The sequence below is a fragment of the Nannospalax galili genome, unplaced genomic scaffold (genome assembly GCF_000622305.1).
Source record: "Nannospalax galili isolate Female #2095 unplaced genomic scaffold, S.galili_v1.0 scaffold238, whole genome shotgun sequence".
Lineage (NCBI taxonomy): Eukaryota > Metazoa > Chordata > Mammalia > Rodentia > Spalacidae > Nannospalax > Nannospalax galili.
The window spans coordinates 2,292,468-2,304,574 of record NW_008341888.1 but is presented as its reverse complement, the minus strand read 5'-3'; the positions used below and the strand labels follow the sequence as shown (position 1 = coordinate 2,304,574).

The window sequence follows — 12,107 nt, the reverse complement described above, 5'->3', positions numbered from 1 at the left end:
CTTATCTAATCCCTAAAAGATTTTAGGGTTACCTCTTCAGAGGGGTGAAATTTTAGAGTAGCAAAAAGCCCCATAAAAAAAGAAAGATTACATGAAGTTGTTCAGGAAAAAGTGATGGGGAGATATGGGAGGAGATGGAGGGGACAGAGTAGGTATGTGTTGATCAAAACACCTTATATGCATGTATGAAATTTTCAATAATTTTTTTAAAGTTAAAAAAGAAAGTGTTTGTCCCACTTCTAACCATTTCTCCTCTCTGAATGCAATGACTATTAAAAGTTTCTTGTGTTATCGGTCATAGGACATGGCTAAATCAAGTTGGTACTGACTAGGAAGCCTCCTCCCTGATGGCTAGCTTTCACATTACTAGATATAGGCTGCTAAGGGAAAAAAAGTTATCAGGATGTTACCCAGCTCTTAACCCTGAGATCTGTAATAATGACTTTTGTGGCAACATATGCCCATGGAGGCAATAGTGACACAAATATTATAGGGTTAACCAATCCCCTTTTTATTGGATTTAAGGCCTGCTCCACAGGATAAAACACATGCCTGGTACTGCAAATCTGGCCAAAAACCCATGGTTAGAAAGCTCACAGGCAAAATGGACATAGTATCAGACTGCCCTCTAAATTCATATCTCTCAGCTCATAGATTAATGAAGCCCTCAGACCTCATCAGAGAAGTTTCTTTGTGAAGTGGATGGTGGCTAACAGAAAAACTCACAACTGGTCAAATTACAGAGAATAAATGACTGCCAAGTGCTCAGCCACATATCACACCCACTCCCCAAGGGTCAGAGACTATCACAGAATAGAGAGCAGAAAGTTCTAAGAACCAAAGGTTGGGGAAGATGGGAGTGAAACAGTATCTTCTGGACATGACAGAACTGCTCATGAATTTGCAACAGCTGTGGATGGCTGCACAAGACCTACACAAGATCAAGCCAATCGGTATTCTAACATGGCAGGAGAAGGTATTAATGAGCCCCACCCCACCAGCTGAGCAACTATGGACAGCTGGCTTCTGGAAGAGTGAGAATCAGTTTTCTTTAAGGGTGTGGTCCCTGGTAAGTCGACCATGCTCCAGTGTATGGCCCCATACCCAGAAGTATATAAACAGCACAAAACTGGACTAGATGGGTTACTTTTTTTAAGAGTACATGAAGTTGGGAGTAGTGCAGGGATGAATGATCGCCTACTTTATGGTGCCAAGTACATTAAGCTAAATTAAATGAGATAAATACTGTTCTAATTCACAAATACTCAACAAAGATTTGTTTCTTTCTCATTCTATCCCTGATATTGCCTCAATACCCCACTACTCTTAAACCATTCTCCACATTACATACTCCACTCATCAAATGGTATAGAATTTGTGAAATGTTTCTGTGTTTATATTCTCTATTGAAATCAAGATAAGATCAGTAGAACATAAAAACTTACCTGAACCCTGGGAGAAAGTACTAGAAAATTCTAGGTATATGTATTCCAAAGAAGAATCACTTTCAATGCCTCTTAAAGGCATTGACTTCACAGTCTAGAGTGACATCATTGTCACTTGGACACTATAAAGCTCAATACTTACCCTGTATTTTCCACCTTACAGTTCTACATATCCTTTACGACTCATTTCCAATGTCATCTTCTTCTTGAAGCCTTCCAAGACCTGGGCCAGTTGATCTGTTTTCACAAAAGTCTGAATGAATCTTTCCTTTCTCAGTGTTGCCAAAGGTAAGTCTGTCCTTCCCAGTCTGGTCCAGTCCAGAAAGACTCCATTCCCAATTCTGACTCATTATCCCACCTCCTAAAACATGTCCATTCAAACAAGGGAGAAGTAGATGGCTACTGAAAAGCAGGTTAAGAAGTTCCTTTAACTTCTATGCCCTGATTAGACTTAAAGATGCATACAATAAAATGTGCTTTAATCTCAACTTGACCTACGTTGGTACATATAATTCCAGTGTAATTTAATTTTTAACTCATATGTCATCTGCTTTATTTTGATCAAGTCAGAAATGGTTTTCATGCAATTAGCTGTTCTTTGAAACTATTTTAATGATTTTGTACATCTTTCAATCCTGTTTCTATCTATAAAACACGTTATATGTTCAATATGTTCTATTCGTGAGCACTTCTATATTTCTATTTTCATTTAACAAATAACATTATTTTGAAAGTGCATAAATCTTTATCTGAACATGTTTCTCAGAATTCATACTTAGAATTCGAATTTCTCACTCATGAAATCCTACATTTTTTTCATGTTTTAGTTGTTAGCCTTAGCCTTTAACTGCTGCACTATCCCTCCAGGTGAAATACTAAATGTTTACAGGTCTTAGCACAGTAGTCTGTGTTAAGTCACTCCCTAAGATGCTGTGCTGATTTAAGCCACTGGTATTGCACAAGAATGTGAATACCATAGCAGAGTATTGAACCTTTTCTATGGCTTCCTGATATGATAGGCAATATATCAACCTGGCATTGCTGCTTCAGTCTGAATCTCTTTATTATTAGCAAAGTGGAAGAGTGTTTCTAGAATGTTGACATGCACAGATTGTTTTGCCCTTTTCTGTTAGTTATCTATTTTTTCTTGCTTGCTTTTTGATTGAGATCACATTGTTTATCTCATCAATGTGTCTGCATTTTGTGTATTCAGCATGTTAGATGATAATCATACTTCTATACAACTGAGTCTTGTTATTAATATGTTTGATAAATCATGGTAAACACTGACCCATAGCACGTATATCACATATATTTGTTTCATTAATACCAAAATCACAAGCAGCAGCACTGTCCTGAGTGCCTAACGCTTATGGGACATGCATAGGTTCTCTGTAAGGCATGTCCCAACCTTTTTAAGCTCAGATGTGCTAGCTAGAGCTATACTTCAGAATATTTTGAAGAGTGAAATCCTAAAATATGGGAGTGTGATGCTAACCATGCCATGAAGTGGTCCTTATTTATACCATAAGAGCTAAAACAAAATGTCAGAACTTGGCTTCAGCTAGAAACCTACAGAGCAGCACCGTAAACGTCCAGTTGTTGCTCATTCCCAAAATGACTACAAAACTACAGGAAGGACTGATCTTGGCTTTATCACTGAATTGCAGCAAATGAGCGATTTTGCAAATATGAAGTTCTTGTAAGGACAGACTATATTTATCATAGTATTGTCCAAGTGTCCAGACTACCACTTGCATTTTAATTTTGTTCATGTTTTAATAGAGGTTTTGACATTTTTATTATGCAAACATCTAACCTTTCCCCTTTGTCACATCATATATTTAGCCTAACCAAAGAAGAAGTGATGTAGTCTCCTATATCTGGTATTGTCAGGGTCCAGACTACCACTTGTGTTTTGATTTTTTATATTTGTACTTCTTAAAATTTACATATGCAAATATGTAACCTTTCCCTTTTCTGATTTTAGTTTATACAAAGCTGAAATAATGTAGTCACCTACATTTTCTTCCATTTTTTATACCTTAGTATTCTGAAAAACTCTCTAACATATTGAAAAACTTATTTGGTGGATGGTGCATGAAATCATCTGGACAGGTACCACGCACACATCATGAATGACCCTTACTGAGTGCACCATATCATTCCAGCTCCCAGTGCGGGCTCCTTCTCAACACAGGTAAGCCAGTCTAGAGTACATATGCAACTTCCAGAAAATAGAAAAACAAGGAGCAAATGCCCTTACCTTCTCCATTCCACACTGGTGCTGGTTGATACACCATCTCACAGCTGCATTCTGCAGGTCAGCAAGGCAGCAGGGAAATTAGTGCTGGTCACTGTCGGGGACAAAAATTGGGAGGACTGGGGTTTCTCCAGACCAAAGAACTATATTTCTCAGAGCATTGCCAAAAACAACCTGCATCTGAATCCCTGGTGTGCTTCCCGGAACAGAGTCTGGACCTCACTGAATCCCTATTGAATTAGGACATCGGTGACTGAGTATCCAGAATCTGTGTTTTAGATTCTCTTAATCATGACAAAATATACATAACCTGAAATGTATCCTTTTTAAGTATACAGTTCAATGGCATTTATCACATCCCCAGTGTTATCTCCAGAACAATATTTTCCCTTTGTGTAAAAATAGGGTTTTAATGAGCAAATACTTGATGCTAAAGTGCATCATGTCACGTGCAACATCACTTATTTTAGGAAATCTAACAATATAGCCCAGGGACCCCTGAGGGCTCCAAAACCCTGTCAGAGTATTCACAGGGTCAAAATTACCTAATATTAAGAAACTACCTGTTTATTCTCTCTCCCTCCATCACAAGTACACTTTTCAGAGGCCACACCATGTGTGATATGCAAAAGAGTGAATGAGGAGACCTGACAGTCCATTGCTCCTACCAACTAAGACACTAGAGACAGTAACCAGAAAGTAAAGGAACATAATTCAGAGATGTTTTACTTTGAAAAATATTATTTACTATTCAAAGGTAAGTAAGTTTTCATGAGCAGCTTTGTGTTGTTACTGTTCTTTGAATTAGAAAAATTTTTAAAACTCTGCTTCAATTCTATCATGCTAAATATCAATTAGATAACCCACATAAACAAAACTTTGAGGAATCCTGCAAAAAAAATTAATAGTGTACAAATGAACTTGGTGTGGCCACACACACCTATAATTCCTGGATATTGAGGCCAATAGAATGAAAGTTTGACACAGCCTAGGTTTCATTCTTTCAAGGGCAGACTAGATGATTTAATTAGACCCTGTCTCAAAACAAAAATAAAAAGATCTGTGGATGCAGCTCAGTGGAACCATTTGCATAGAGGACACAGAGCCTTAGGTTTGAGCCTCAGTTCTGAAGGGAAAAAAATGTGTAAGTAAAAATACCCTAAAACCAAATTGGAAGCCAAGCATGGAGGCACATACCTGTCCCAGAACTCAGGAGGCTGACGTAGGAGGATCACAAATTAGAGGCCATCCTGGATGTGCTAGATAGCTTTAGTTGTCAACTTGACACACATGAGTTGAGGGAGCCTCAATTGGGGAATTTCCTGCATTGGACTGGCCTGCGGTCATGTCTGTGGAACATTTTCTTGATTGTTGAGTGACTTAGGAGGGCCCAGACCACTGTGGGTGGTGCCCTCCCGTGGCGGGTTGTCCTGTATTGTATAAGAAAGCAGGCCAGCACGGGCCAGTGGAGCAAGCCAATAAGCAGCATTCCTCCATGGCCTGTGCTTCAGCTCCTGCCTCCAGGTTCCTGCCCTGAGTTCTTACCTTGGGCTCCCTCGGTGATGAACTCTGACCAGGAGATGTAAAGCAAATAAACTCCTTCCTTCCCAAGTTGGTATTGGTCAGAGTGCTTTGTCACAGCAATTGGAGGCAAACTAAGACACCGGACTATAAATCAAGTTTAAGTCCAGCCTGGACTACATAGCAAGACCCTATCTAAAAAAATGGTCATATTATATTGTTTCTACAATAAACGATATAGAGATTGGCCCAGAACATGCCTTTTTATAAGTTTTCGGATGCTCATGAGACATTGCCATGTATAATCACTATATCCATAATGATTGAGAAAGATAAAATAATTTATCAGGAATGCCTACTGAAATACTTAGGGAGTTTAGTCCTAATATATACACAAACGCAGATATGTGAGACAGTGGTGAATCATAAAAACAAAAAAAGAACTAATGAAATCTAAAGATAAACAAAAGTATGGTGTCCAGAACAAAAGAGATGATGATTTTCCTGTTATTCCACCCCATTTCAGGCGTACTGTGCTTAGCCTTAGAGCACCATATACCAAGAATGACAAATACAATGTCCTCAAAAGACAAATCAGCTAACAAAGAGACTGGAATCCAAGACCAATTGGCTTTCAATTTGGTTTTAGCATCCTTTTATAAAACATGTTAAATCTAGAGGCTGACGTCTAGAAATGTCATGCCCAGAGAACTGAATAATGTGGCTGATATGGTTATGAACCTCAAATACTTGAGCAGCCACTGTATGCACTGATCCCTCTGACTAGGCAATACCATCCCTGTGTGTGGTTCTCTATACTATCCTTTTGCCTTGCATTCAGATGGGGGCGCTCTTATGAGCCTTATCCCTCCATGGGTCTCTCTGCCTGGACCTCCCCAACTTTAAGGGGCTAGAATCAAACCATTGTTCCCATTTTCACAAGTACAGAATCTGAGGCTCAAAAAACAATTAATGATTTTGCCCTGGGCAAAGAGTTAAACCCAATCTGACTACTCTAAAGCATATGCCTTTCCATTTCCATGATGCTAGCTTCTGTAATAATCAGGAGGAACAAAACCACAACACTGCAAAACTGTCTCATAGCTCTGAAGCAGAGGAACAAGTTTTACAGTGGAACTGGTCCTGCCTCAAAAACAAATCTGGTCGAATCCTAAATTTTCTAGATTACATTAAAAAATTAATTTCTCAAACCATCAGGGTCAAAATTATTAAGTGGGAAAACCTGGCAATGTCCCTTCCCCTCTCTAGACCAGTTTCCTGATCTTTAAAGAGAAGATCTCTGTGTCATCTTGCAGATGTGCCCTTCCAAGCGGCTGTGGAGGACAGCATTCCATGGAAGGTACAGACGTTATGAATAAGCGCTCATGCCATTTGGCCTGTGTAATAGCTCAGCTGCGTTCCAACCTCATCCTCCAGGACCCGCTGGGCTGCAGGCTGATCATATATCTTCATGATACTCTCATCAACTCCAGGCACCCAGCCCAGCATGACGCATTTATACAGTCTTGATTCACCTCTGGCAGTACCAAGCATGTTACTCAACTAGAGAAGTGCTCAGGTAAGGGTGAAAACTCTGTGACACACACACACTCCCCCAGGGCTCTGATGCACTCCCATGGGTCACTCACCAGCTACATGGCCTTGGGCAAGTCAAAGAACCTATCCCTGTTTTCTCATCTGTAAAACAAATTAAAAAGGCTAACACATAAAGCCCGAGGTGTGATGCAGTTGGGGGAGTGCTTGCCTAGCATGCATAAAGCCTGGTATTCAATACCCAGCACTGAATAAACAGGGTGGTGACCTACTCCTGTGATTCTGTCACTTAGCAGTTGGAGGCTAGATGATCGGAAGTTCAAGGTCATCCTCAGCTACACAGTCAGTCTGAGGCCAGATTGGATCTACATGTGTCAAAACTAAGGCTAAGAAAGCATACTTGAACATGCTGGTGTGGAAATCCACACCATTGGCTGGGGCAGGCCAGCCAACCCAGTCTGTTCTGAGCATACAGCAGGCAACTTCTGCTTCAGTGCTCCCTTTCCTGAGAAGCATGCTCCTTCTGACCCAGCTCCTCCAGCCAGCTCTGCAGCAACTCCCACCAAGTCATCCTAATTCTGCCTCTTGGGGTCAAATTGTCCTCTTCGACATGACAAGTCTAAAGAAGCCAGAAGACAACAATCACACCCTACTTTACACCCCAGGCTTCTATTTTGCCTTTTTAGCTTTTAAAAATACAACTAATATAACTGAGTCTAGTACTTGAGGTGTGGTTCTACAAATGCAGGTCAGAGTAGAGAAATCACCTCCTGCATTTTAGACCCCATACTACTATTAATGTAACCTGAGTTTACAGTAACTTTTCCACTTTTTGGCAGCCACCTTAAACATGTACTCGTCTTTTAGACTTGCAACTTTAAAAATTTTTGTAATATAATTTCTTAAAAGCCCATATGTATAGCTAAAGGCTACATAACAAGCAACAATGCCAGACAGGCGATACCTTCTTTTGAGTTGTTGGCCAGGGCACCCAAAGGGACTCCCAGACAGTAACCCAGCATAGAACTGGGAAAATGAACAGCAGACCCCAATCTTAGCCAAAGGAATATTGACAACTGATTACTACTAGATGAGGAACAGCTGACCTTCAGAAACAAAGACCTCTAGATAGGCTGACTATATTCACCAGAAGGGCAAGTAGTAGGGAATGGCTGGGGTGCTGACAACACAGCAGACAGTAGCAGGGATATCAGAGTGTAAGGGCTCTAGTGGGGGGAGGGAGGCTATGGGAGGGTGCTATCTGGGAAGTGGGTGTAAAAAATAAATAAATAAATAAATAAATTTTTAAAAGATGAAAAAAATCATTTTATGACACTAGTACAAAATGTCACATTTACTCTTATGAAATTTATTTTGTTGGTCTTGGATTGTCTTTGTGGTCTAGTAAATTCTTCAGAGATTCGTGGTTTGGTCACCCAGCCTCTTCCCCCTTGCATTCCAGTTCTGTCTTCCCACTTCATGAGTGTACTATTCTACATCTCCACTGTAGACATGAACTAAAATGCTAAAACCAAGCTGGAGCCAGGTACCAGAGCCCTGCAGCCTACTACAAATGACGTCTCCTTGCAATAGTGAAGCTGAAGGTTTTTCCTACCTTGTGTACCCGAGAGACCTTACACCCACTCATTTCCATCATCACAGTTGTTCACAAAGCATCAAAGAGACCGAAGGAGGTCCAGGCCTCCTGAGTAGGAAGCTGAAATGAGGGAAAGGCCTTTCTCCATGTGCTTCTGCTAATCCTGCAGAGAACAGGTCTTCATCCTCCATACTGTGAGAGAATTCCCGCTCCAGGGAAAAAGAGTCAATAACTGACACCCTTTGTGAATGGTTTGTTCACCTGCATGGTCAGTTCTGGGGAGCAAATGAGCAATGTGCATAAAGAGCATCCAAATAACATCTGGCATTGTAGTAGGTGCTCAATAAAAGTAGTATTTTTTTTTAAATTCAGAATCTAAGTAGCGGAGCAATTCCCCTGTTCCTATTTCCTCCCCCTTGTTCACAGACCATCATTGTCATGCTCCTCACTGCTGCATAGATACACTGTAACTATCACATCCATCTATTAGTCAGTTGATGCCAACAACAACAACAAAAAAAGGCCACGCTTCTCAGCTCACAATTATGACTACAGAACACAGTTCCCCAATGAGAATATTGTAGCCAACTTACATTAATTTTTCTTTGTGGTTTCAAATTGCCACTCTGCTCTGCCACTCTCCTTCCCCCAGCCCTCTGGACATGATGGCAGCATCTAAACAGCCACATTCTTGACAGACCACATCACTGCCCTTCCTATTCCTCCTTTACCTGATCCTGCTCTTTCCACAGTTAGTAACAGAATCCAAGGAAAGTGACCTGGTCTGCTCTTGAAGACGGATCATTCCCACATGTTCATGGATGAAGGGCCGATTGTGATTCCCCCACCGTATTCACACCCACGGCTCTGACAAGATCCCCAGTGCCCACCCCACCCTCCATCTTGGGTCCCTGTGGTTTATGATGCCACATACCATATCTCAGGATTTCCAGTAGCCACAGCTCCAGGGTGAGCTAGGGGAAGAAGTGAATCTGGAATCCGAGAGATCTGTGAATCTTCAGCCCTGAAAGACATTTTATACTGGGGCTTTTCTAGTGCTGCTTGAACAATACTCAACATATTATTAAAGAAATAGCGAACAGTCATACTTATATTTTATAGTTTAGTAAATACTCAGTGAATGATTTTTCCCTTTGAGTCTCCAAATAGTTCAGTAGCCTCATTTGTGAAAAAGCCCTGCTAAAAATTTAGAAAGAAATTTTCTTTCTCAAGCTAAATCATGTATTACTCACACACACACACACACACACACACACACACACACACACACAGTCCCTACCACACAATCCAGTTTAATGAAATAAAAATGATGAATGGCGGCTACCTTGTCTGGAAGGCATTAAGCTCTAAGGTTTTTATCTTTACAGTAGATGATATTAGCTTTATTTTAGAAATCAGCAAAACAAGTCTCTAGAAGATTCATTTGCTCGAGGTTCGTATAGCAAATAACAAGGCAAACACTCAAAGTGTGGGTTGTCTGACTCTAAATCTCTTGATTCTTCTCTACCTGAACCCTGCAAAGGCCACTCAACTACTTTCAGTAAAATGGCCGCCATCCTCCCTTTGCGAAAACGGGCAGTGGCTGGCTGAAGCCATCTTCCTAAAATACATCTTTCTTTTCACAGGATCCTAACAAGTTCTTTTCAAATAAAAAAAAAAACAGTTTTAATATCAGCTTCCCTCCCAGGTCAAAGGCCACTCAACTACTTTCAGTAAAATGGCCGCCATCCTCCCTTTGCGAAAACGGGCAGTGGCTGGCTGAAGCCATCTTCCTAAAATACATCTTTCTTTTCACAGGATCCTAACAAGTTCTTTTCAAATAAAAAAAAAACAGTTTTAATATCAGCTTCCCTCCCAGGTAGCCAAGTTTCTGTGTCATTTTAGGAAAGCTTTCTTTTTTACCTCGCAGGTGAGAAACCACAGAGCCCTGTGCACCTCCTAAACAGCTGCATCAATCAGCTCCAACCCCACCCTCGATCTTGCAGCAGTACGTCACTGGTCATCAAAGCAACTGGCCTGCCCACTGTCCCACTGCAGAGATTTTACACACATCAAAAATGCCGCAGTCTGTGAAAATGTCATTTTCATCCTCCATGTCTCAGCCCCTATCCGTTCCACTGCAATCTCCACAAAGGACAGGAATATAAGCACCTGGGGCAATTTCAGACCATACACTCCAGTTCCTGCATCAAGCCACAAGCCCTGAGCAGAACCAGTCTCACAAATGAGAAATCGGTACTATTCTCAACCTGGCACTTCCCCAACCACCTCTAAAAAAAATTAAGAAGTAAAACCCTCAACCCAATTCTAATCAATCCACTCATTTGTACCTTGTCTTACCTCTTATAATCAGTTATTTCTTCAAAATTGGTCACCCCTCCTCCCAATTTAAATAACATCCTTAAACAACTAAATAATCTCATGATTAGCATAGTTAAAGGAGTGAGAAGGTTATCATTCAAAGTTCGGGACTATCAAACAGGCTGAAGTGAGCCAGACACAAAGAATGTCCCTAGGAGCTGGCCTGCAGAGCCAGCCATCATCACTAGACCGCAAACTACCCAGTCTCAGCTCTAGCCCAATGAGACTACTAGATGATGTCAGCACCCATACTGCCTCCCAAATGCACTAACACAGAGCCCCAAACCCTACACTGCCCCCTGGAAATGACTTCTCAACCTCTAAAGAAAATCCCCCATAATCTTCAGGTACAACTAACCTCTTCTGAGCCTTCCCTCACTCAACCAACCGTTGTTCCTGCATTCCCCTGTCTCCTTATTTGAGCTCTTCCCTTTCAGCTCATTTTCAACTTCTGTAAGTACCTGGCTCCTTGTCTTGGCTTGAGTCAGCAGTCTTCAGCCATCTTCCTGGGTTTACCCACCTCAGGCTCCAGCTCTGCAAAATGAGCTTAAACTAGTTCAAATGGATTTTAACTGGTCAGAAATGATTTTTGCTGCTCATGTCTGAAGTGATCAAGAGCAACTTCTGACCATTTTCAAACAACTTGATCCAGTTCACAGTGCTCAAGAAAGAGCAAGGCACTGAGGGGCTCAGGATGCATCAGGATGTGATGGAGCTGCTTCAGGTCTGCTCAGGAGACCAATGGGGGACAAAAAGGACCTGATGCTAAGGACCATACCATTGGTGATGGTGATGCTGGAGGGGGAAGCAGAAAGGACCTAAAAGTCTGTGAGGTAGGATCAAACCACTGTGGACCCCGGGGGTGGGGCTAAGAGAATCCGAAGCTCAGTGACGCAGGATCTAATCACTGGTGTGAGAGAAGAGGGGAAAGATGCTGATGCTCAGCAGATAGGAACAAACCACGTCATGTACAGGGAGCACAATGGGGACGGTTTTCTGCAAGATGCCATTGAACCACTCTGGGTTAAGAGCTGGAAAAGTAAAGGGAAGAATAAAATCATAAAAGGCCTAATAATCTGTGAGACACCTAGCAGGCCACTTTGGAGGTTTGGCGGAAAGATGCTGTTCTGAGAAGCAGGACCAAACCACTAGGGAAAAGGAGGGGAGCCGAAAGGAACTGAAATCTCTTAAAGCAAATTTAATTCCCCCTAGTGACATAAAAGATGATCCGCTATTCTGTAAGACAGAATCAAATCTTGTTTCATAACTTAAAATGGGTTGGCAAATGCTAGCTCCTTTGCTCTTTACTCTGTCCTAATGGTTGGGTCAGACCATCTTTCCACAA

At 41.4% G+C, this 12,107-nt stretch overlaps 1 long non-coding RNA gene across 4 annotated transcripts in view; it reads right to left on the bottom strand.

Annotated features, from left to right (window-relative positions):
• LOC103737834 overlaps positions 1–11,583 on the bottom strand; it is an 80,448-nt gene extending 68,865 nt beyond the window's left edge. For 2 of the 4 annotated variants that reach the window (XR_607420.2, XR_607418.2), the window contains exons 1-4: positions 11,224–11,582; positions 9,315–9,404; positions 3,712–3,802; positions 1,588–1,682 (exon numbers count right to left, since the gene is read on the bottom strand). This is a non-coding gene — a long non-coding RNA (uncharacterized LOC103737834). Of the gene's footprint in view, positions 1–1,587; positions 1,683–3,711; positions 3,803–9,314; positions 9,405–11,223 lie in introns of all 4 variants that reach the window. The other 2 variants (XR_607417.2, XR_607419.2) reach the window with 2 other exon arrangements.
• Between the last annotated feature and the right edge of the window lie 524 nt (positions 11,584–12,107).